A 27,102-nucleotide genomic window follows, 5' to 3' on the forward strand; every position below is an offset into this window, starting at 1 on the left:
GCTAAGTTTGGGGATAACTTTTGACTCAGAAGTGGAATCAGAAGAGCGATCATGATATCAAATGGTGGGGTAGAGTCCTTAGGTGGAACAGGAGTCCCTCCAAAGTGTTCCATAGGACAAGAGGTCTCACTATAAGGGCCATTGTGGTACCCACAGTTTCTGCATCTTGTACACTTCAATGCTTATCCAATGTGCAAACCCTTGTCCCTCCCCATCAGGGAAACTCTGGCAGCTGTGACTTAGATTGTTCCTTTATTGGCATCTGCACTTAACTTGAGGTTAGGTTTTAAGGGTTTGATTGACACCTAGATTCTTTATGCTACAAAATAAGCTAATTTCTTTAGTCTCATACACTATTTCTCTGGGAAAAAATGTATCGATTGTCATGATTCTCAAGACTGTGTAATCAATGCATAACAGTTGAAAGCCAAAGGAGTGATGGATGGGAATACCATTGAGTGTGATTCTGCCTGATGATACACTGTGATCATTCAGTCTTTAGAAAGCTGTACTTTTTAAAGGAACCAAATGCAAAGGCATTAGAGGATTTAGTGTCAAGATAACTGGTAATGTGTGTGGGAGCTGACATTTGAAGTTTCTTATTATGAGAGGCATTGATAAACACAGGGCCTACACATCAGCAAGGATCCTACTTTGGTTATGTCATCTTGGCCAAGATACTTAACCTCTCTGAGTTTAATTTTCTCTCTGGTTGATGATGAGCCAAACGTAGTGTAAGAAAAAGCACATGGGATATCTATAATACTCAAGCTGGGAAGCACATTTGAAGTCATCTTCTGTATCAGTTAAAATTAAGGTTGGTTGCATATAAACAGAAAAGCTCGAAACAACAATGGCTTCCATGAAGTAGAATATTCTTTCTCTTTAAGGTAAAGGTGGCCTAGAGTTGGCAGTCCAGGGCTTGAGTGGCAGCTTCTCCAAGTTATCAAGCTCCTTCTGGCCCAAATCTCTCTAGAATGTTCCCCTTTTCATCATATTCTACTATGGCAGCTAGAGCCCTAAACATCACATTTGCATTCCAGATTATACAATGAATTCTGCTAACATATTGGTTTTTGGGAGGGAGGGTGGTGAGAGAAAAGATGTTGGGAGGTAACTAGCAGGTTCTGCTACCAGGAAGTAAGTGGAAGCCAAACAGTTTGATTGGTGAGTTATATTCAGAAATTTAAAAAATTGAATCTCTGAGATTCAAAGGAGTGGGAAAGTTATGCACTATAGTAAATAAACTCTGGAAATTTAGTTGCTCCTAAAAAAATAAGCTTTCTGTTTTAAAAAAAGTTCATTTCAGTTAAAGTGACAAAGGAACTATTTTAAAAACAACAATTGAATGAATTCAGAACTCTGGCTACCAACCAGTTTTGTTTTCAACTGTAATTTAAGGCGATACAGATTCAATTTGTTTCCTTTCAAACTGTTGTGTGCAGATGGACACTACTCAGATTCATAAATTTAATTTTCATTTTCACCTCAGCAGGAATGAGATATCAACTCTCTCCTTATTTGTTAATGATCACTGATTCTAGAATATTGACCTCTAAGTGTACACTTATATTTGTGCATAAGGTTGGAGGTGGAGACCTTGCAGAAATGATATTTGTGCATAAGGTTGGAGGTGGAGACCTTGCAGAAATGACTTGGAATCATGTAGAAGTTCATTCTCTCTCTCTCTCTCTCTTTCTCTCCCTCTCTCTTCCTCTCCCTCTCCCTCTTTCTCTCTCTCTCCAAATTATACAAATCTCTGCATAATAACCCAATTAAGCTATATCTGAAATAATCAGGATAGATGGCATATATAGTTTTTATACATTTTCTAGAAAAGTTTCCTGGTCCCCTTTAAGCCCCTACTCTGTGGTTATCATATATAGAATTAAAAGCACATGAAAGCTTTAGTGATGCTCTGGAGACTGAGATGTCATGTTGGCTGCTTCCTAGAAATAGAATACCAAGCAGGAGAGAGGAGTCTTGGCCTCTATGGCTCTAGGACTCTGCAGACCAAAGCAGGTGGTTGTACCAAGGCATAACATTGTAACAGTCACTGAAAATTGGGGCATGCAGCAAAGGAGGGTCTATAGCTCTTGGGGAAAATGTCAACCTATCAGTGCATCTTTATTGAACATCTTTTATGCCTGGCATTGAGGAAGAGTAAATGCAAAGCAAGACAGATCACTTAATCCACAGGGAGCCTCTGATCCAGACCTAAGCAAGTGGAAAGTTAATAGGGCAGCCTTCTGCCACACTAGTGTTGTCCTTGCACAATGCAAGATTAATTTGTAAGCTCTACTACATATATTAAGTACACCGAGGTCCTGAGAAAGATCATAGCATCACAGCTTCTGGAGAAAGCATCTGGTTGCACTGTTTTGTGACACGTTCCCTGCCCCTCATCTTCTGTGTGTGAGTAAGGCAGGCACATCATTTGCTTGCAAACTCCCTGCTCTTTTTTAGCCTCCCCAGCAGGATTTGTGTGGGATGGCATGCACAGCTGGGCTTTGCTGAGAGTGGGTGACCAGATCTCCCTGTACTTTTCTTGCTGGAAACTCAGGGAGTGCAATTTGGGAGAGGAGGAATCTCTCATCACAGCATTTGCATAGATGGCTAAGTAAGTCACATCTCCCAATTCCAAGGACTTGTTGGAATTCACTATAAACTTGTTGGTTTCTGTGTATAGGAAAAAATATTCACCCTGGAGAAATTGCCATACTTGCTGGAGTCAAAGCAGATACACATACCTGAGAACCTTCTAATACTCCATTACCTGTAAGTGGCTTTATGTAGAAAGTCAGACTCTACTGATTGTGAAGAGCTCGGTTCTGGAGTCACAGAGGCTGCCTTTGAATCGTGGATGCAACCCACACTTAAGAACAATTGTGTTACTTAACCTCTCTGCAGTTAGTTTTTCATTAATTTGAGGAGAGGCATATGTCATAGACCAGTATCTGGTGTCAATAAAAGTTAGCTCTTAACATCTTTAAGTTGCTAGCTGGGTGCTCACAAAATGCTTCGAAGGGAGAAAATTCAGAGGCAGATTTGTATAGGAAATGAGTTTGGCAGGCAAGCAGGCCAATATTGAGGTCAGGATTGTTTTTTGTTTTGTTTTTTAAAAGTAAGGGGGTGTGTGTTTCAAATAAGAAAAGGCAACAGAGTTTACCCAATAGGCAGTGAGAACAGAGAAAAAAAGAACATATCCCTGATATATACTAAGGTAGTTGTGATTGGCAGACTTCTAAGGTGGCCCTAAGATTCCCACCCTCTGGTAAAAAATTCCCTCCCCTTGAGTGTGGGTGGACCTGGGAGTGCTTTGGGATTCCACTGCCATGATTCTGTGACTTTCAATGGCAAAGGGATTTTGCAGATGTAATTCAGACTCCTAATCAGTTGACTTTAAACTCATCAGAAAGGAGATTACTTGGGTGGCTGTGATCTCTAATTAGCAGAGTTTTTTAAATGATCTGAGCCCTCCTAAAGTGCAAGGGATTCAATATGTGAAAGGACTTGATGTAAGGCCACTTTTCTCTTGCTGCCTTTGAAGATGGGGAAGGCCACATAGCAAGCAGTGTGGACAGCCTCTAGGCGTGAACTAGTGGCCTCCAGCTGCCCACTAGTAGGAAATGGGAGATTTCAGTCCTACGATGCAAAGATCTGAACTCAGCCTACAACTTGTATTAGAAGTCGATTCTTCTCCAGAGCTTCCAGAAAGGACACAGCCTAGCCAATACTTTGGGAGACTCCATAATGTCCTCGTAAGACCCTGGAGAGAAATATGCTCATGCTATGAACACATCTCTCACCTAAAATACTAGGAGCAAAGAAATTAGTACTATTGTTTTGGTTGCTAAATACGTGGTCATTACTTATGCATTCATGGAAAACCAACTGTGGTCTTAATGTAAAGAGCAATAATTTGGACACAAATGGTTGTATTAGTTTCTCATTGTTGCTATAACAAGACCATGAACTCAATAACTTAAAACAACACAAGTTTATTATCTTACCCCCTGGAAGTCAGAAGTCTGAAATAGATTTCACCGGGCTAAAATCAAGTTGTTGGCAGGGCTGTGTTGCTTTTCTGGGGGTAAATAGAAGGAGAATCCATTTCCTAGTTTTCTCCAGCTTCTAAGAGGCTAGACATGTTTTCTGGCTCATGGCTTCCTCCTGTCTGCAAAGCCAGCGATGTCTGTCCATCACTTTGACACCTACACTTCTGCCTCTCCCTTCCAAATTCAATGATCCTTGTATTTCCAGGGCTCTCCAGGGCGATCCAGGATAATCTCCCTATTTTAAGGTCACCCGATTAGTAACCTTAATGCTATTACCATATATCTCCTTTGTTATATAATATAACATGGTCACATGTTCCAGTGACTGAGATATGAACACGTACAATAATTTGGATCTTAAATTTCCCACCACGGCCTGCGTGTTAAAAGCTTGGTCTCCAGCTTGGTATTATTAGGAGAGATAGTAGAAACTTCAAAAGAACAGGAAAACTCTACCCTTTTCTTCTTCTTTTTTCAACCGATGGTCATGAGTTCAAAGCTCAATTCAGCTACTAATAACTGTGCAATCCAGGGAAGGGTGTTTAACATCTCTGAACCTAGTTTCTTTCTACATAAAATTAGAATATTGAAACATGCTTGTGTGCTTTTTCAGGGGGTAAGGATCAAGTGAATGATTATTACTACTATCCATTTAGAGGATTCTGCAGGTGTCCTTCAAATTGTCTATGATAGGGTAACTTTTGATAACTGTTATTCTTAATTCTACCATTTTATCCATTGTAATTATTTCTTGTGATGACCTGCAGCCCTGACCAACCACATTGTTTCAGGAAAGTTTTATTTTCCACCTGGATATATCACATAGAAGGCCAGTTCCAATTTTGTCTTTCTGTTTTTCTGTACACTATCCTCCCCACACCATCCCACCTGCCGGGGACATGTCAGTTCTGATCACAGGCACCCTGGCTGAGTCATGGCCTGCATGCTCTGCTCTCTGCGGGCCTCGTGTGTTAATTCAGGCTCAGAGTTATGAAGAACACTGTTGACATTGTTAAGGTTAATGACCAGAGGACAAGCACCAGGGAGCAGGTTTGCAATAAAGGTTGTGCTGATTGCCTGGGTGATGAATGTGAACAAGGGCCCTGAGCAATGTGTTAAATAGCCCTGAGTGGCTGCCCTGCCAGTGCTCAGTGATGGGTGCCAGGACCTGGGAGATCGGGAGGGTTGTTTGTAGAATAAAGAGGAACGTTCTTACATCTGTGCTGGGGGAAGTGCAGGTAGCCATATGTGAATCCAAGACACCACATGGCTCCACCAGGCAGCATGGGGACACTGTGTGTGTTGTGTATGTACATGAGTGTGTTCATGTGTGTTAAAAAGTGGAAGGAAGTAAAGACCACTATATGCCAGGCTAGAGCAGCCTCCCCAGCTCTCATAGAAGGGTCAAACTCGAGGGACCATTGTTTTGGTTTTCAGCCTTTTTAATGATGGCATCTCACCCCAGGGGGCTGCTGGCCTAGAAGCCCATCCTTGGACACCATCGTCCTGTGTCTCACCAACATTCTGCTGTTCGTCTCTCATCTCCATGGTTCCAGGGTCTGGCTTTTAAATTCTGTCTCTGTCCTCCATGCTTTTGCGGGGTGGGGGGGGACTCTTTCTGGCTTCTGTAACTAGTATTCCATGTATGTTTTGGCTCATTTTTCTGACTTCCTACCTTCCTTCCATGGTACTGGGGAGCAGGGTCTTTACACTGAGCTATGCCAGGGTCTTCCTATGTCTCTAAGTTGTCCAGACTGGACTTGAATTTGTGATCCCCCAGCCTCAGTGCTCTACAGTGCTGGGATTACAGGCATGCAACACAGTGCCAAGTTTGGGCTCTGGTCTTCAACTGGAGGCCATGTGGCTATAAATGGTGAAGGAGGGACTCTGAGAAATGGAACTGTAGGTGGAGCTCTGAGGGGAAATGTGGAGATTAGAGACAAACACCTTCATAGTGAGCTTTCTCTTGGACATGCCTCTTGGTAGAAGGTGGCTGCTGTTTTAAGGTATTTGGGAAGAGGAACCTCACCAGGGTTCTCCTCTGGGTCATGTGTCCTCTCCTCACCACCTTGGTAGACTATGGACTTCTGTGTGGTTTAATCTCACTCCATACCATCTCACCATCTCTTTGGTATCCTGTGTTTCTTAAAGGTAGCTCACTCCTGGATAGCCCCAGCTTGGCTTGTCTTCTGACTCCATATGAACTTCTTCTTAGAAACTCCTAACTTCTAAATCTGCTCTTATCCCAAGCCTTCCTTGAGTACTACCATGGGCTCCTGTGCTCTATTTCTTCCCCAGGAAGCTGACTGCTTTTGTTCATGCCACAACATCTCAGGGGTTTGTTGATCCAGACACAAGGTTAGGCTCTGCTTGTATGGGTATTTAGCCCCTGGCTTCAGGTTCATGCTCCAGCCAAGCCTAAGGTCACTGCTTTCCAAAGAATAGACATAGGAGTAGGGAGGAAGCACAGAACCCCCCACTGCAGGCCTTTAGGGGCCTCTAATTTTAGGAAGAAGTCTATCCACCAGCTCTCAGAGTCCTGAGATTCTAGCCATGGAACACCACACCCAGCTCATGTCTCTGATTTCTTTTAACCTACTCTGCCATTTTCTGTAAGAAGGGCCCCTCCTAGCCTTAGCTGCAGGTGTTACCACTTGAAGGGGACCATATTTGACTCAGCTCTTAGGGTTAGGTTTCTGCATAAGACAAGATTGCCATGAGATAAAACTAGACTCAGCAACAGCCACAGGGTGAATGCCTGGTCCCACCAATAGAACACAAACAGATTGAGTATGTGGCTATAGCCACAGTGGCATAGCTTGGGCAGCATTTGGTTGAAAATAGAGTTCTCCAAACTTCTGGGTCAAGAAAAATGATGGGAAATCCAACAGCAAGGATGGTAAGAGATCCCAGCAGATAGCAAATCCTATCTTGTCATTGTCACATACTTGACAGTATCACACACTGTTTCATATCACACCATGCCAATCATATAGCATGTTATTTATTTATTTTCTCATTTACAGATTTTTTCTTTTACTCAGTACTTCTGATTCCCAGAGATGGTGCTTCAGCTCCTAGTTAGGACAAGGCTGGCCACAGTCCTTAAAGAAGTGAGTTATAAGATTGCTTAATAAGAGAGAAATTTAATGTAGAGAGTTATTTTGGAGCTACAGGCTGGGAAGGGCCTTGAGTTCTTACAGAATCCTTATTATCACAATTCAATTCTACTATTAGACAGAAGATCAGAAGTAGAACAGCCATGAAATGAGCTAAAACTCTGCATCCTTCTGTCTTAGGTCCAGTTTCCTCCTAGACAGTGGGTGTAGAGGAGTTTGCCAACAATGGTCATTCAGCTTTAGGGGGATGCTTGGTGGTTGTGGGACAATCAGTCTCCACAGTATGAGCTCTTCTCTAGGCGGGAGAGGTAGAGAACCTGGTCATAACATGTTGGATTGGATTATTTATATTACCAACCAGGCAGGAAAGCCAAACCTTCTCAAGATTCTGGGACCTGCAATCTTCTATATTACTCAGGTTGGTAAATTTGCCATGAAGAATTAAAATGCCATTAAGGAGTTTTGATATATCTCTAAATAATAACCCTTTAACATGGAGCCTATTACCTCTGTGGGATTCTTATTTATGTAGATGAGCTGCAGTCTCTGCAGTCACCTTAAGATCTTGGTGTCAGCTTGGGGAGGGATAGGATTTGAGGAGGGGGTGATTTGGGGGCAAGGTGTACAGCTGTGCAGTTTGATTCTTTAATGAGGAAGATGATGAGGAACAGAATTATAGTGGGAATACTCCCTGTCATTCCTTGCCCCAACTGGCTTTTTCTTTGTTTATTTGTTTGGTTTTGGTACTAGGGAATAAATGTGGTTCCTTTGCACTGAGCTACATCCCCAGCACTTTTAAAATTTTTAGACAAGGTCTTGCTGTCCCTAAGTCAACCAGTTTGTGCTGGAACTTTCGATCCTTTTGCCTCAGCCTCTCAGAGTGTGCAGTCACCAAGCCTGGTTCCAGCTGGGTTTTATAGGGAGCCAACTGAAACCAATACAGTATTATGATAAGAGATCACCACCTTCAGCCTCCAGAGCCATTGGCTATACTTATGGAGCCCCCAAGCAAATCCTTGAAGGATGAAACTTTAATCACCTTAGAGTCTACCTCTTTCTTTTTTCTAAGAATAAACCAGATAAAATCACCAAAACAAAGAAACTTCTTTTCAATAAATTAGTTACCATGTGTGACTGTGTGTGTGTGCACAAGCATGTGCGTGCACGTGTGTGTGTGTGTGTGTGTGTGTGTGTGTGTGTGTTGAGTATATGTCTCTATGGCCAGTAGTTAAGAAGGGAGAAAAGGGCTTATGCTGTTAGTGGTCAAGAGGCAGAAGAAATAGCAGAATCAATATACGAAGCTTTTACTGAGCGCATGCTTTCACTAAAGCTTTTGCTAGAAATTCTGGGACTTCTGTGTAGGGTGGGGATGAGGGAGGTGGGGCGAGGGCGGAGATGATGGGGGAAGATGGGGAGTCAGGAATGAGCAGGATGTCAATCCGCACCCCCCAGTGGAGAACCACTGTCCTGTGGTGGGTGGAGGAACCCTTGCATTTGTTGGGTAAGCCCTCCTGCTGTTTGGTTCCCCCCAGACAGAGTCTGCTTGCCAACTGTGGCAAGAAGCTGCACGTTCCCCTCTGGAGGAATGGGAGGCACCAAGTGAAGGGGCTCTTGGCAGTGATTCTCCCATGAGCACTGGAAGACATTATTTACAGTTCTGTACAAGCAGTGGGTATTAGGAACTGATTTCTAAATTTAGAGATGATTCATGTAATTTGGAGCGGTACTGTTTCAAGTCACATTTAAAAAAAAACACAGCAGGTGGCTCTTAGTGTTAAAGCATTGTTTGTATTTTTCTGGAAAAAGAGTGCTTTCAAATGTGGTGACTGCTCACAAGGGGCAGTCAGAGGACACACACATTTGCTAAGATGATACAGGTTTGGGAGAGCAGTGCTGGCTCACCTAGACCTCTACGTGCTGTATTGGGTTCGCTGTAGTTTTAGGCTGCCTCTGGAGACTCTACAGAATCCTGTGAATCTGTACACCATGATTCTGCTCATCCATTGCCAGGTAGTGTTATTAGAATCAATGAACTTGATGAAATAGAAAGTTCTGTAGAGTGGTGAGACAGGAGAGGTATCTGATTTTCTTGGGGCAGTAAAGTGTTGAGGGCTTTATTGGTCAAATATAATCTCTCCTTGGGTCTATCTTCCTGTTACATTTCTGGATCATTTTCTGTTTTGTTCATTGGTTGGGGATGTGGGATATTCGAGATGTTAGCAGTTGGGCAGAGTTGAGCATGACTGAAACTTCCTAGCAGGAGTAACAATGTAGGAATTGATCAGCTACAACTTAGTTTCCAACCTAGTAGTACTGACTTTACACTTATGAAAGTTCTGTGTCCCTTTCACAAAACGTCCAGAGGGGTTGAACAGGGATGGACTCTGTTTGGGGAGCTGCACTTAATTAGGGTTTACCTTTAAAAATCTTCAGGTGAGCTGCCAGCTTAGACATGGACAGAGCGGTCGTGGGCTGATGGCGTCCTGCTCCATCTGGCTCACTCCCCGGACTTGTGACCAGGAGATGTGAGGATCCCCGGGCATGCCCACCAGCCACCAGCTTAGACACTCAGACCCCAACCCCCACCTCTTGGCTGTTCAGCTACTTGGTTCCACACTATAGAGGCACAGGGGGACATAAAAGCCATTGTCTTGAGCTGCAGAAGTGAACAACAGAGAGAGGGCCTCTCTCAGGCTCCCTGATGAAAATAAGCCTACTGGAAAAGTGAAGAGAATCTCTGCAATAAAGGCACACCAGACCACTGTACTTGGTAAGTTGGAGGGATCATCATCTCCCATCAGAATCTGGACTATCTTCAGGGGAAAGGCAGCTGGAACCTGCAGTAGAACCTTGGAGAGTTCAACCCTGCAGGAGGACAGGAAGCTCAACTTGGGACTTGCAGCCAGAAATCTGCCTGAATCTCATGGGTCTGTGACTGGCTTACTGAGACTTATGGACTTATAAATGCACATTGCTGCCCATGTTGCCTATTGTGACAGCAGAGACATAACCTGAAGGAGGCCCTTCATTTTAATCTTAATTTGTTATTTTCAAAATTACCACTATTTTCTTTGCTCTTATTTTTCATTTTTTTCTTCTATTCTACTCTTTTAAAATTTTTATTTTTCTCTTTATTCTTTCTTCTCTCTTTTCTTTCTTGGTCTCTCTGCATCGCTCCCTTGCTGTCCCACATTGTTCTTCATTTCCCCTTTGTGTTCCTGTTCTGGCCCTAATTTGTATTTCATCTTTATTTGTCTTTTCTTCTCTTTTCTTCTCTTGCCTGTGCCCTCTGGCCTCACTGCTAACCTTCCCCTATCCTTCTGCCTACCCATATTCTTCTCTCCCCAACTCCATCTAACTCCCCATCCCAAAGGGTAAAGTTGCTATATTGAAGAGTTTATTCACTATAAACATATGTTGAGTTGGCCCTTGATTTTGATTTAATTCACACTGTTAAAGGAGATAGATTAACAACTACCACAAATTGTCATTTTCTAAGAGGTACTTGATGCTATTGTGTTGCTAATGGTATCACATGGGCTAAGGTGTTGTGATTGATCTAATCAGTTGTCCTTCCTGGTATAATGAAAATGAGATAGCCTCAGAGCTGTTAGAGACTCAAAACCTAAAGACCAGCTGTATCTGGAAGACACCTCTGAGAAGCAATCATTCCATAAGGGTTGTAAATACATCAACAAAGATACAATAACCAACTTCGAAGTATCAACCCAGGAACTAAGCCAAGCACAGTACCAAAAACAGAAATGAGAAGACGTTTAAGCAAGGCACAGACTCAGAATTTCACCCCACAAAAGGCAAATTCTGGGGGAAATGAGGTGCAAAAGTCTGATAATCAACCACCTGGACACCCTGAACTGATAGCACAGGAAGTAACAAAACAGATGAATGAGGCTCTAGAAAAATTCAAAGCAGAAATAATCTCCCAGATAACTACAGAGATGGTGAGAAGAGTCAGAGTGAAAGACATGATTAGAGGCTCTAGAACAGAAACAGATAAAATAAATTGATGAACTCAGAAACATGCTGGAAGCCAGGAATTTCCAGCATAAGAAAGAGATGGAAATCATGATCACCCAACATAAGAAAGAAATGGTATCCATGAAACAGATTCAAACAGATATTCAAGAGATTAAAAACTCCATTGAAAGCATGCACAGCAGATTAAGGGAATCTGAAGATAGAATGTCAGATATAGAAGACAGGATTGCGGTTAAAGACCATGAAAACAGAGATTTCTCAAAAATAGTAAGGGACCATGAGAAATCAATCCAGCAGCTGCTAGATGATGCAAAGAAGAATAACATAAGACTGATAGAAGTCCACTGAAAAACAGGAGAAAGTACAATTGATATAAAAAAACTGTTCATAGAAGTAATAGTAGAAAACTTCCCAGACAGAGGTGTAGAATTGGACGCACAGATAAGTGAGGCATATAGAAGTCCAACTAGCCATGATAAAAAAAAATCTACATCTAGACATATAATAGTTGAGATCCCAGAAACCCAACAGAAGAACAAAATACTACAGGCAGTTAGAGAAAAGAAACAAATCACCTATAAAGGAAAGCCCATCAGAATCACAGCAGACTTCTCAACACAAACCCTCAAATCAAGGAGAGCCTGGAGTGAAGTATTTCAAGCCCTAAAAGAAAATAATTTCCAACCTAGACTGTTGTATCCTGCAAAATTATCTTTCAAAATTGATGGGGAAATTAGATATTTCCATGACAAAGAATACCTGAGAAATTTCATGAACACCAAACCAGCACTCCAAACAATTCTAAGCAATATCCTAGAAAAAGACAATGTAGATCACAACTCCATGAGGCCCAACAGAGGAAAGCCACCAGGCAAGGTAAGAAACTAAAGGGAAGGCAAGAAAAATAAGAAATAAAAGACCCAACAACAGTAAAACATCACGACAAGGATGAGTCAATATCTATCAATTATAACTATTAATGTTAATGGCCTCAATTCACCAATCAAAAGAAATAAACTGGCAGAATGGATTAAAAAGGAAAATGCAACAATATATTGTATACAAGAAACACACCTAACTCAAAAAGAAATTCATAGACTGAAAGTAAAAGGATGGAAAACAGTTCTCCATGCGACAGGAACCCAGAAAAAAGCAGGGGTAGCAATCTTATTTGGAAACAAAGTAGATTTCAAACCAAAACTAATTAAGAGAGATAAAGATGGTTACTACATCCATGTGAAGGGAACAATTGAAGAGGAAGAGATAACAATCCTAAATATATATGCACCAAATATGAATGCCCCAAACTATACAAAACAAATATTAATGAACACGAAAAACCAAATAAGTACTAATACAATTTTAGTGGGAGACCTCAGTACCCTGCTATCACAAATAAACAGATCATTAGACAAAGGTTAACAAGGAAATTCTAGAACTGAACCAAACTATTGAACAAATGGACTTAATAGATGTTTATAGAGTGTTTAACCCCACAAAATCAGAATACACATTCTTTTTTTTTTTTTTTTTTGGTACCAGGTATTGAACTCAGGTTCTTGCACTTGTGAGGCAGGCAGCAGAATCACTGAGCTAAATTCTTGGCCCCAGAATACACATTCTTTTCAGCTGCACATGGGTCATTCTCCAAAATAGACCACATGCTAACTCATAGGACATGTCTAAGTAAATGTAAAAGAATAGAAGTTACCCCCTGTATATTATCAGACCATAGTGCAATAAAATTGGAGATCAATAACATAAGAAACCGCAAAACTCCCACAAACACATGGAAATTGAATAATACCCTACTGAACAACCAGCGGGTCACAGAGGAAATTAAAGAAGAAATTAGATGTTTCTACAAGTAAATGACAATGCCAGTACAACATACAGGAATCTATGGGACACAATGAAAGCAGTTCTATGTGGGAAATTCATAGCAGTGAATGCACATATTACAAAAACAGAGAGAACTCAGATAAATAACCTAATGCAGAACCTCAAGCCCCTAGAAAAAGAAGAGCAGAACAAACCCAAAGCTGATACAAGAGAGGAAATTATAAAGATCAGAGCAGAAATCAATGCAATGGAGACTAAGAGAACAATGCAAAAAATTAATGAATAAAAGACTTGGTTTTTTGAAAGAATAAATAAAATCAATAAATCTTTAGCCAACCTTATCAAAACAAGAAAGAAAAGGCTCAAATCCATGCAATTAAGAACAAAAAAGGTGAAGTCACAACAGATCCAGCAGAAACCCAGAGGATCATCAATACCTACTTCGAGAAACTGTACTCTAATAAAATAGAAAAGACAGAAGAAATGGACAGATTCCTAGATACATATGAATTGCCAAAGCTAAATGAAGAAGATATAGAAATTCTAAACACCCCAGTTATAATGAGTGAAATTGAAAATGTAATTAAAAAATTGACCAACAAAGAAAAGCCCAGGTCCTGATGGCTTCACTGCTGAATTCTGCAAGACATTTAAAGAAGAACTATTGCCCTTACTTTGTAAACTCATCAAAGAAATGGTAAGGGAAGCAAGGCTTCCAAATACATTCCTGGAAGCAAGTGTGACTTTGATTCCAAAACCAGGGAAAGACACAACCCAAAAAGAGAACTACAGGCCAATCTCCCTAATGAACATAGGTGCAAAAATACTCAACAAGATACTGGCAAACAGAATACAGAGGGTCATCAAGAAGATCATACAGCCTGACCAAGTCAGATTTATCCCAGGGATGCAAGGATGGTTCAACATATGTAGATCAATAAATGTAATACATTATATTAACAGAGTCAAGGACAAAACCATATGATCATCTCAATAGATGCAGAAAAGGTATTTGACAAAATCCAACATCCATTCATGATAAAAATGCTACAGAAAATTGGAACAGAAGGGCTTTATCTCAACCTGATTAAGGGTATCTATGACAAGCCAACAGCCAACATCATACTAAATGGTCAAAAACTGAAAACTTTCACACTAAAATCAGACAAGACAAGGATGACCACTATCACTACTCCTGTTCAATATAGTTCTGTAAACATTGGCCACAGAAACTAGAAAAGAGAAAGAAAAAAATGAATAAAGCTAGGAAAGGAAGAAGTGAAACTGTCATTATTTGCTTAGGATATGGCACTTTACATACAAGACCCAAAAAACTCAGCCAAAAGACTTCTAGACTTAATTTACAGATTCAGTTGAGTAGCTGGATATATGGTCAAAACTCAAAAAAACAATAGCCTTCTTATGCACAAATAACAGACTCTCTGAGAGAGAAATTAGGGAAACAATTCCTTTTACAATAGCATCCAAAAAAGTGAAATATCTAGGAATCAACCTAACAAAGGAAGCAAAAGACCTCTACACTGAAAACTACAGCACTTTGAAAAAGAAGATCAAGAAGGATATAAGAAAATGGAAAGACATCCCTTGTTCCTGAGTAGGAAGAACCAATATAGTGAAAGTGGCCATACTTCCAAAACTGCTATATAGATTTAAAGCAATGTCGATTGAAATTCCAATAATATACTTCACAGAACTAGAGAAAACAATTCAAAAATTCATTTGGAACCATGAGAGACCTAGAATAGCTAAAGCAATTCTAAGCAACAGAGACATGGCTCGGGGTATCACAATCCCCAACTTGAAACTATACTACAAAGCTACTGTGATAAAAACAGCATGGTACTGGCAAAGAAACAGACCCAAGGATCAGTGGAATAAATTAGAAGATGTAGAAACAACTTCAGACATACTCAGTCACCTCATCTTTGACAAAGGAGGCAATCATCCTCATTGGAGGAAAGATAGCCTATTTAATAATGGTGTTGGAAAAACTGGATTTCATCCTACCAGAGATTAAAACTAGGCCCATACCTATCACAATACACTAAACTAAGATCAAAGTGGATTAAAGATCTAAATATTAAGACAGAAACACTAAACTTGCTGGAAGATAAGTTAGGTAGAACTCTTGATGACATTGGCCTAGGAAAAGACTTTATGAACAAAACCTCAGTAGCACAGAGACTAGCACAAGGAATTAACAACTGGGATCTCATGTTATTAGAAATCTTCTGCACTACAAAAGAAACCACCAACAGAGCTAAGAGACAACCTACAATGTTGGAAAAAAATTTTGGCAGCTGTACCTTACACAAAGGACTATTATCTAGAATATATAAATAACTGAAAAAAATCAGACCCCCCAAATTTAAAGACCCAATTCAAAAATGGGCATCTGAAATGAACAGACATTTCTCAGACAAAGAAGTAAAAGCAGCAAATAAATATATGAAAAAATGTTCAACATCACTGGTCATTCGAGAGATGCAGATGAAAACAACACTGAGATTCCACCTCACCTCAGAAAGAATGCCTGCTATCAAGAAATCAAACAATAACAAATGCTGGCAGGGGTGTGGGGAGAAAGGAACCCTTCTCCATTGTTGGTGGGAGTGTAGACTGGTGCAACCACTGTGGAAATCAGTATGGAGATACCTCAAAGAACTAGGGTTAGAGGTCCCATTTGACCCAGCTATTCCCCTGCTGGGTATCTTCCCCAAAGAATTAAAAGGCTTCTTACAGCTATGGCTGATGTTTTGCTCTAGTCTTCTGAGAAAAGGCCATTTTATTTTTAGTCACTTCTAAAGTCATGTGCTCACTAACTTTGGGGACTGTTTGCATGTGAGTGCGGATACAAGTTAAAACTCAAGCTGACCTCATCGCATGGCACCCCATGAATGTTGACAATAGAAGGAATACCTTGTCTGTAGTATACTGTCACTTCTGGACTGAAAACCTGGAGGAATAAACTTAATTTTCTTCTTTGCATAGATTAGAAAAACTTAAAAAGCTAAATGTGCTGAAGTCTTAATTGGCCTCAGCAGGTGAAGTGAGCTGCTAGTGTTAATTCAGATTTAAGAAATTATCTAAATTTTGGTTTGTGTAGATTTACAATCTACATGCATTATTAGTAAAACAGATAGCTTTTACAGTTCCATGTGTGTACATAAGCTCCCCCACGCCCTCCTACATCCATTAGTTACTGAACTTTGTAAATTGGCATTGTAACATTACAACAATGTTTTGTTGCACCAATTTTATAAACTTTACAGTGCAATACTTGTTACTTTTCTGAGGCAAACCAAAGGTATATTTCTCAAGGTTTTTGCTGCCTTCTTTAGCAGCATTTGATGGATCTTTTATACATTTGTAATAGATAAAAATAAACCAGATTGCAAATCCTTTTTAAAATCTTAAACCATGTACCAACCTTTTGGTTGACATTGTGTAGGATAAGTTAAATTGCATTCTCTTAACAAATATGAGTGTATTTCTACAAGCATAGTTATGTTGAAATAAAGTTGTGAAAAGAAAAAAAAAGAATCATACCACAGTGATATATGTGCACCCATGTTTATAGTGGTACAGTTCGTAATAGCTAAAGCATGGAAAAGGCCAAGTGCCCATCAAGAGATGGGACTGGACAAAAAAGACTGGAGACTGGATAAAGAAGATGTGGTTTTTTTATAAAATGGAGTACTACTCAGCCATAAAGAATGAAAAACTAGAGACATTTATAGCTAAATGGATGCACATTGAGGCCATACTCCTAAGTGAAATAAATAGGACACACGTGTAAATACCAAATAGTTTCTCTAGTGTGAGTAACTGAAAGTGTAAATAAGGATTAAAAGGATTAATAATGAATAATTGATAATTTGAAATAGGAAAAGGTCCAAAGGGGTAGGGGTGATGGGATGAGATGGGGAAAGGAAAGAAGGGAAAGGAAAAATTATGAGAAAAGAAAAAAATGGAAACAAAGTCTATGTAAATAGGGAACGGTGGAGGGGGTGAGGGGCACACAGGTAATGGGGAAAAAATAAGAACCAAGATACATCATGTACAGCTACAAGCACCTGATGATAAATCCAAATGTATTGTATACCTAAAATGTACCAATAAAAGAATTTAAGGAAAAAATAAATTGTTTACAGAGGCCAGAGAAAGGAAAAAAAAATCTTTAGGTGTCCCCTACTCCATCACTGCCTTGGAAACTTTGATTTAGAACATTTTGGGGTTGAATTTGCACACACATCTTGAAAAAAAAACCAAAACCTCTCTAAGCCAGTGATTCATATGTGTACCTCTGGTTAGAACCCACACCCAGGAAGCATCCATCACTGGAGACAACTTGCTGTCATCTGTGATGCTATCATCAGTCTGACTTATGGGGCTGGTTCTGGGGAGATGGCTTCGTCTAACTCTACTTGAAGAGTCAATTATTTCCACAACAGCTCTGCTGTGGGCGGTTTTTGAGCATCTGCATGAATATGTTCTTTGAAGGGGACCACGATGTCAAGAGGGAATTTAGTCACTCCTGATGTCTCCCTGTGAAAGAAGCTGCTTTCCGTATGGATCTGAGATCTGCCATAGGCCACTCACATCTGCCCACAGGGCTGGATACATAATGTGCAGGACATAGTGCAAAATGAAAAGGAGGGGTCCTTTATCCAAAACTATTAAGAATCTCAGGGTGGTGAGAGCACAGAATTAAGACAATGAACCAAACCTGGGGCCTGGTGAGAGTACAGAGAGGCCGTAAGCCACAGAGCAGGAGCGCTTCGTTGCCACAAATCAGGGGATCCCCCTGACTCACCTTTGTAAATCTTTCTGTTTCCAAGCTCATTGATTGTAGTAAAACTCTCTAGCAGTGGATCAATAGAATCATTTTGTATAGATGGACAGAATTCTGTGGGGTTTCCAAAGACATCCTAAAACTACACAAACCTCAATAAAGTGCATGAAAGTCAAGGTTAGCTAGCTTTGCTATTTCAAACCTGTATCATCTTAGAGAGCTCATGTGTCCTCTGACTCCCCTGTTCATACTTCTAATTCTTTTCATCCTCTAGATGCATTTTCTTTGTTCCTTGTCTTTAAACTTTGTTTATATAATGTGGCAGATTCATAAAATAATGGGCTGTGCTTACTTGAAGAGGCAGAAGCAGAAACTACCATCACCTAGCTTGTTAGTTAAAATATGGGTAGTGACAGGGTGGCTGTGCCATACCTACTCATAGGTGCCAACCTACTGGTTTGTTTTGAGTATTAAATTAGTTTGCATAAAGCACCAAAAATAGTGAGGTCATAGAAGAGTGAGCTTTCTGTGAATGTCAGGTGTTTTTATTCAGCAAAGTTATTTCTGCTGTGATCTGTGGTTTGTGGCATCTGACATCTTCTTCCCTTTAAGTGCTGAGCTGCCCATTTCCATTGCTCTGGAATCTCTGTGTTCACCATGAGCTGGAAAGCTGTCCTGGTGACTGCATGTCTTGGGGTCTGCTGTCACCCTGCTCCAAACCATGGTCCACAGAGCAGCCAGAAAATGAGCCCCAAACTGTGTCAACCTCCTGCTGACACCCCGTCAGGCCCTTCCCCATCACCTCTGGATACAACTCAGTTTCCTCACCTGCTCCGTGTTTCTCTGAGATGGACCTTGCTCCAGCATTCTCCAACATTCTCACCAGAGTGGCTGGTCATTCTTCCAACTGAATGAATAAATATAAATGAATAAATATGGGGATTAAATATTCACTTAATAATGTATCGGATGCTTTCTAGGAATCATATTATTAAGTACCCAAGACTCAGTGTGTAACCCATTCTAGCTGTTATTATTATGGTCACTGTTATTCAGTCAGCATTGCTGGAGCAGGTGAAAGGGGAATTGTGGGGGAGGAGGTGATATTGTGGGAGATGGAGAACCTAGATTGTTCTGGGCATCGTGAGCTGGGCTTGGACACTGTCCTTGGTGTGGAGAGAAGCCGCTGAGGATTTGAAGCAGGAGACTGATTTTCTCTTGACTGTGTCATTTCAGTTGGGCCTGAGGATTGAATCAAGGAGGACCCAGAGGAGAGGTGGGTGGACCAGACAGGAGGGCAGCATTGTCACCCAGGAAGGACATATGGCTGAGACTATGCATGTGGGAGCCAGAGTGGCCGGAAGTGGCTGACCTCAGGGTGTGATTTGGGGACAAAGCTGATGGCATTTGTTGATAGATGGGGTATAGATGAGGAGCCTGAGAAGTGCACAGTGACTTCTGGGTTCATGTCCTGATGGATGGATTTTTTTTTTAAGGTGCAGGGGATCAAGCCCAGGGCCTTTGCACTGAGCTGCATCCCAGTATTTTTCTTTTATGTTTAAAGTTTGAGACAGGGTTTCCCAGGCTGGACTTCAACTTGCAACCTTCCTCCCAAAGCCTCCTGGAGTGCTGAGATTGGAGGCCTGGACCACCATGCCCAGCTTAGGTGGATTCTTTATTCCATCAGGAGATAAAGCTGGTCCATGTCTGGCTCCAGTATAACTTGAACAAGTTGTTTCAACTCTCTGGAATGCAATGAACGATAGCCTTTCAAAATATGTTTCCACATCCTAACATAGCCATGTGCCATATAGCAATGGGATGTATTCTGAGAAAGACATCCCTGTGTAACTATCATGGTGAACATTTATGTGACCTTAGATGGTGTAGACAAATCAGTAGAGGTAGCCTCTTGATAGAATCAAGAGATTTAGTAAACAGATGTTTGAGATTGTTGCTGGCATAACACAGCATACTATTTTACAGTAAATTTTGTTTTTATAACTAGGGCTGGCTACACTTGAAAAAACAATAAAAGTATAGTATAATAAATATATAAACCAGTAACAAAGTCATTTGTTATTATTATCAAGAATTATACACTGTACATAATTGCATGTGGTATATTTTGGGGGGAAGGAGTACTGGAAATTAAACTAGGGAGAAATGAATTACTTCCTCGACTCTTTTTTAAATTTTGTCCTGAGATAAGTCCTCACTAAGTTGCCCAGGTTGGCTTTGAACTTGTGATCCTCCTGCCTTAGTCTCCTGAGTAGCTGGGATTATCAGAATGTACCACTGTGCCTGGATGCGCTATACTTTTATACAACTGGCAGCTCCATACAATTGTTTGCACTGGCATCACTACAAAAATGTGAGCAATGTGTTATGCTGTGAGTTATGACTGTATGCGATGTTGTTAGATGATAGGAATTTTTAATCTTATGTGGTCATCATGGTACACCCAGTCTGCTGTTGACAGAAATGTCATTATGCAGTGCACGACTGTACCTGGACCCCGTGAATGTTACTTTGTTTGTCAAAACAGTCTTTGCAGACATAATTGAGTTTGAGATGTTGGAACGAAATTATACTGAATTACTCATGTGGGAAGTAAACCTGATGACAAATCCCAGTGAGATTCAGGTAAAGGAAGATTAGGGAGATGGAAGCCACGTGAAGACAGAGGCAGAGGCTACAGAGACACACCTGCAAGGGGCAGAACCTCTACCTCGAGCCACCAGAAGCAGGAAGAGTCAAGGGGCAAATGTTCCCCATGGAGCTTTTAGATGTATCCTGTCCAGCAGACAATTCACTCGATTCCTCTGGTTGGCTTCACGAGTTATGGAAGGACAAAGTTCTACTGTTGGCAGCCACCCGCTTCATGGTTATTTGTCACAGCAACCCTAAGAAATGAATGCAATCTTCCAGATCACTTGTAGGTAAAATATTCTGAGAACCAATGACCCTGTCCAAGCTGTGGAATATCCTGCTGATGCCCTGCCCCACATCTCCTGGGCTCCACTCTGAGTTCTCCCGAAGTTTTTCTGAGAGGTACTGGGTGTGATGACATTTTCACCTACACTGCTGTTGTTTAGCTCCTCAGTGGCTTTCTCCAGGAGTCTGGGGACTTCTCTGGCCTGGGTGAGAGCCAGTCTAAGAATGCTAGGCACTTGACACCTATCAGGGCATCCTCCATTATCAAGAAACAAGGGTTTTGGTAGCAAACACCCCAGCTTAGATAAATAACCATATAGTGAAACCATTCTGGAGAGAGGTCTTGTTGGGTGGCCACATTTTTCAGGAGAACATGGCTGTACCGAGTCCAGGTTGACCACAGAGGCAACCTGGTCCTTACTACAGGGCTCACTGGATTTTTTCCCTCTCCCATCTTCCCTCAGTTATATCTCCTGAGAATGCTTCCCAAAGAAAAGCCATGCCCTTAAGTCCTTGCTTTAGAGTGCTTTTTGGGAATGGATCCAAACTAAGACACTGGCTGCTCTTATTCTTAGCTGTTTTAATTAGGTACATATTAATGAGCATGTATGTTACTATGCGATCATGTGTGCTATATGTTCATAGAGAAGAATGACCCCATAGAAAGCAAGTAAACTTCATTTTCTCCCTTCATCCTGGGAGGTACAGCTCATCAAAAAACAGCTATCAACCATTCCAAATTCCAGAAAAGTGATCCAGACAAAAGGCAGAGAGTCCAAAGCTGTTTTGGCAGCAAACTGAACATGGAAGGCCAAAATGCAAGTAATGGAAACTCTGAGACTTAAAATAACCAAGCAGAGTTCCACTTGATAAGGAAACTAGCAGAGTGCCCATCTAGTTAATTTATGAGGCTTTTTGAGAGGATCATCTTTAAGCAGATGTAGAGAATCAGAGACTCTCAGGAGATGTTTGGAGAGCTGCTGATGTGGAGCCTGTATCCCATTAGAGGCTGCAGGAGCCAGAGGGCAAAGAGCTCACACGGAGTTGTGAAAATACCATTCTTTTACGGCTGCTATATGATGCATGATCAAAAAATATGATGAATGTTTAAAATGTTTATACAAAATTATTACAAGAAAAGACACATTGCTGTGATCCTCCCAATACATCCCCTCACTTTGATCACATTAATCTCATTATTCTTGACACTTTCTGAAGCAGTTCTGAAGTCCTCCTTCCTGAGTGTCTTTAGTTGCACTGTCCTGGCTCCCTCAATGTCCTGAATCAAAACATTTCCCTTTCATGGTCATTTTGACTTTGGGGAAGAGCCAGAAATACCATGGCACCAGATCTGGTGAATAAGGTGGATGAGGACACAGCATCATGTGTTCTATGAGTCTGCCTTGGCAGCAAGATTCACCACATTTTTGATCACAGTTGGTAAAGTCCCTCAGGAAAGAGAACTTCCAGAACTGCTTTAGAGAGTGGCAAGAACAATGGGATAGGTGGGCTTGAATCAAGAAGGTTATTTTGAGGGGGATTCATGGCAATGTGTCTTACTGTAATAATTTTTTATTTATACATTCACCACCTATTTTGAGAACCCTTTGTGGTTTGGATCTTAGGTGTCCCAGGAAGTCTCATATGTTAGAGGTTTGGAGAAGTGGTGGAACTTTGAAGAGGCAGGGCATCGTGGCGGGGCATTAGGTCACTGGAGGTGGCCCAGAAGGCAACTGTGAGATTCTAGTCTTACGTACTTTTTCTTTGTTGCTCCATGGCCATGAAGTAAGATATTTTTCTCCATTATGTGCTTCTAACCATGAGGTGTTGTCTTGCCACATTCCCAAAAGCTATGGGGACAACCAATCATGGACTGGTGCTCCAATACTACAAGTCAAAATAAACCTTCCCTCTTTATATCTTGATTCTCTCTGGTGTTTCTTATAGGGATGAATGCTGGTACAAAAGTTAAGCCTAGTATGTCCCTGAGAGAAAAACGTAACCCTGGCCAGGCTGATAGATGAAAATACTAACCTACTGATGATAAAAAATGGGATGAATTAGTTATGGAAGGGGAAATCTATAGATGATCTTGAAACACAGAGTGAACCTGGACACTTGTCAGAAAACATTTTGTTTATTGCAACTTTGTCCAAGTTGAGAAAAAATAATTGTCCTGGTCATTTTTAGCTTTCACCAAACTTTTATTCCTGCCTTTTGGTGGCTTCAACACTACATGTGTAAAATTCTAAACAGAACAATTCCACACAAGGAGAAAATTCAGCCCTTGCATGTGGGACAGCCCTTCACCCTGTCTGACCCACAGATGGGAAACCACTGATGTCAGCGTTGCAGTTCTGTGAGTCATATATGTGGTCGAATCTTAGCAGCAATCTTTACCTGCTTCCAAATACTGTGGCGGGAAAGACAGTTGCTGATATTTGCAATAGTACAAGCTGGGTTTGAGACTTTGAGATGCTGCTTAGTAACTGAGACCCCAAGCAAGTCACCTATGCCCTCAGCTCCTCTAATCCTACCTGGTAGGACAGACAAAGACCCCCTTCTATACTTACTGCAAAAGTGCAGATTCAATTAAGTAACAGTTACAAGAGGGTTTGGAAACAAGAAAAACAGGACACCTATGTTAAGAGATTAACCTAAACATTTTATTTTCATTGTGAGGATAGTTTTTGTGGATCCAGTGCCTCCGTGGTAACTGTGACAGTCCCCCATGTTCACCTGAGCTCAAGGTTTTGTGGCCTGCATCTCACTGGGCTGGGTGGAAGAAAACAAAAAGCATTTTGTTTAACTTCTCAGGCATTTAAAGATTGTGACACAAGGAAATGGCTACGTGATAAAAATCTCATTGGGATTAACAAGTGTGGTTCTGACCAGGCAGGAAGAGTGGAGTCGTTAGTTATGTGTAACAGTGAGTAACCTGGCCCAGTGCTCTGGGAGGCTGAAACAGGAAGACTGCAAATTTGAGCCCTGCCTGAGTAATTTAGTGACTTAGCAAGACCCTGTCTTGAAATAATAAACAAGCAAACCAATGAATGGGCTGGGATGTAGCTAAATGCAAAGGCCCTCAGTTCAACCTCCAATTCATAGTACTAGGAAAAAAAAAAAAAGCAACCTGGGATGAAGCTGAGTGGAGTGGAAAGAAATGCGATCGAGCTCTTTAGACTGACTGGGTACTCAAGTTCAGGGGCACCACTGACAGAAATGTCTCTTTGTGTCCCTCTCTCTTCCACCAGACTCCCATGGGACCCCCACGTATTTCCTATTGGGGAAGTCCCTCTCCCGATGCTAGGCCTTGATATCCATCCTTTTCTTCTCCAGGGACCCCTCTGGGAAGGACTTGGTCACCATACTTTATCTCCGGGCAGAAATATGAGGCAACTCAAATATGGCAAGTGCTACAAAGTCTTAGGATTTAAAGAAGATGAAGAAGGCTTTTGCTTCCTGTAGTTCGGTTCTCTAGAGAGGCAGGCCGGAAGTGCTTCTAAAGGCAGCTGTCTGTATGGCTTCTGCCCCAGTTAGAATCGTTTTCCTTTTCCTCACATCCCGACTGTGAGATCCACTGCCCTAATGGAACTTCCTCATCCACGTCTCTTTCATGGACAAATCAAGTCCACAATCAAAGAAAATCATTAAATACTTGGCCGGTTTTATCTTGCACTTCATGAATTGAGTGAATGTGGGAGACCAGATAGGAAGACTGAGGCTTAATTGGCCTCCTCAGAGAGCACTAAGAAGAAGGGTGGCATGGAAGCATGCTGACGTGCTTCAGGGAAAAGTAAAAACAGCTATGATCCTGTTGTTTCCCCAGACAAGTACCTGGGAGGGTAGGAGACAGTGAATCCTGTATAACTTTAACTGCTTGCACCTGTGTCTGACTGAGTAAAGGCAAGGTGCACCAGTCACTCAGGGCTCTCTGTCTGTCGAAGGGAACAAGAGTCCCCTGGCCCTCCACATTTTAACCTGATTCTGTGTTTCTTTATTTTTCATCCTCGTCACTTCTTGGTCAGGTTGGAGCTTGTAGGCGGGTTCCTACAGGTGAACAACAGGAACTAAACTATATTTTACCCTGGAACCCCCCCCCCCAAATCTGGATCTTTTTCATAATTTTATTTTCATTTATTTTTGTCGTAGTACTAGGGATTGAACTCAGAGCTTTTATACTGAGCTACATCCTCAGCTCTTGTTTAGTTTTCATTTTGAGGCATGGTTTTGCTAAGTTACTAAGTTGCCCAGGTTGGGCTCAAACTTGTGATCCTTCTGCCCCAGCCTCCCAGAGTGCTGGGATGACAGGCGTGCATCACCATGGCTAGCTTTGTCATGAATTCTTGATTTGCCTTATGTAACTTTGATGACAGCAATGGGAGCAAGGTAGAGGTGATCAGCCATTCTGGACCTCAGGAGGATGAGCAAGTAACATTTGAGGATGCAGAGGGGGTTAGGCTGAGGGGAGGGAGACAGCTGCCTCATTGTCATCGTTGATGTTGTTAAAAATAGGGAGATCTCTGCCAGAGCTGAAAGCTGGCTTGGGAAACCAGATTTCCAAAAACCTTGAGAAGTGACCGCATAAGTTAATGTGCAGAACCACTGAAAGAGGTTTTTTGTTTTTGTTTTTTTGTTTTGCATGGGGCATGGATATCTCAGGGATGACTGCTGCAGAGAGAAGAGGCAGAGTCATCTTAGGGGAATAAAGGGCTTTCCCGACCGTCTCAAGGCAGTCCTGGTGCCCATCTGTTCATTTCACATAACAACTACTTAGCTTGTCTGCCACGGCGTGGGACCTGAGTCTCCAGGGTGATCTGGATCCAGGGCCATGTGCTTAATAGGAGTGCAAGAACCTCAAGTGCAAAATGCTTTGGCTGCCTTGTGCACTCCTTCTCAGGCAGAGTGCTGGGGCCAGGGGGCCTTGCTGAGCATTACTGTGCATGAGCAGACTGGGCTCAAAGTGGTGAAGTGGTTTAGCCCTAGTAAAGAGCTGGTGACTGCAAAACCAGCCTTTGAATCACCATCAGTTGAATTGCTGGTAACCCGGGGTCTGTGTGTGAGTAGGGCGTGGAGGAGGGTCTGCTCACTGCAGCTGGGCCCTCAGCCTGTGAGTCCTGCTGGAGTGACCTCAGCATCCTGGCTGCCTCTTGTTCTGTCACAGAGCAGCTGCCACTTCTTGCTGCTTTCCAAAACTACTCTTCTTCCCGTTGAGCTCAAACCATGACCAATTAGGATAGACAACCCTTCAATTTAGTATAAATAGCTTTAGAGATAGTTCAGTTTACACTGGTATTGTATACTTATTAAGAAAACAAGTTTTGAGATCTGGAAGACTCCAGTTTGTATCCTGACTCTGCCACTGCAAGCTGTGTGACCTAGGACAAGTTGCTGAACTTCTCTGAGCTTCAAGTATTTTTTTTTTAATATTCAAAGTAGAGTTGACATCAGAATATATTTTACAGGATGGCTGTTGTCTTAGTTGCTTTCTCATTGCTGAGACCCAACACTGGACACTCACATCTTAAAGGAAGAGGGCTTTGTTTTGACTCACGGTTACAGTCCATGGTCAGCTGGCTCCAACAGAGAGCATAGTGAAGGACAAGTCCCTCACTTCACGGTGTCCAGGAAGCAGAGAGAAAAGGGAAGAGCTGGGAGGGAGTTACACCCTTCCAGGCCGCCTCCCTAGCCACCAGGCTCCACCTCCTAACAGCAACTCAGCTTTAGCACTCTGGTGGTTCAATCCTTTTCCAAAATCCCGCCTGTGAGCGCATGATGAATGTGGGGGAACTTCTTTATCAAAACCATAGCAGTTGTGATGAGTAAATCAGTTGATGTATATACTTAGTACAGCACCTGCTACTTAGTAGATATTCAGTTGATGTAAGTTATCATCATCCTCATCAATATCACCAATTATTTCATGTTCCATGAGTGTTCTGGACACAGAAGAACAGAGATAAACCTTAGCCTTCTGAAAGGGGTGGACAGGATGAACAGATTCTACAGACCGCCATGTGGAATTTGGGGAATTCTGAGAAGAGTTTATTTCAATCTGATCTAAGTGCTGTCTTCAGTATTTGACTTTTTTGTGGATTGCCGGGGGCCAGTTCAGACCCATGGAGAAGAAGGAACAGAAAGGTGACTTTGGATGTTTGGCAAGACAATAGCTGACATTCCAGAAGGAAGAGAAGAAATGTCCCCAGCTAGCCGCACTTCCTAGGGCTTTAGTGGGTGGCGATATAATGCCCTGGCCCAAGCCTGGCACTAGGCTATTGCTCAGAAAATGTGTGTAGCTGTGATGATTACCACCTACCATGCCCTACAGCTC

This window comes from Heterocephalus glaber, unplaced genomic scaffold (genome assembly GCF_053883595.1).
Source record: "Heterocephalus glaber isolate CG9 unplaced genomic scaffold, H.glaber_assembly_v1.0 deba00001610, whole genome shotgun sequence".
In the NCBI taxonomy this organism is placed as follows: Eukaryota; Metazoa; Chordata; class Mammalia; order Rodentia; family Bathyergidae; genus Heterocephalus; species Heterocephalus glaber.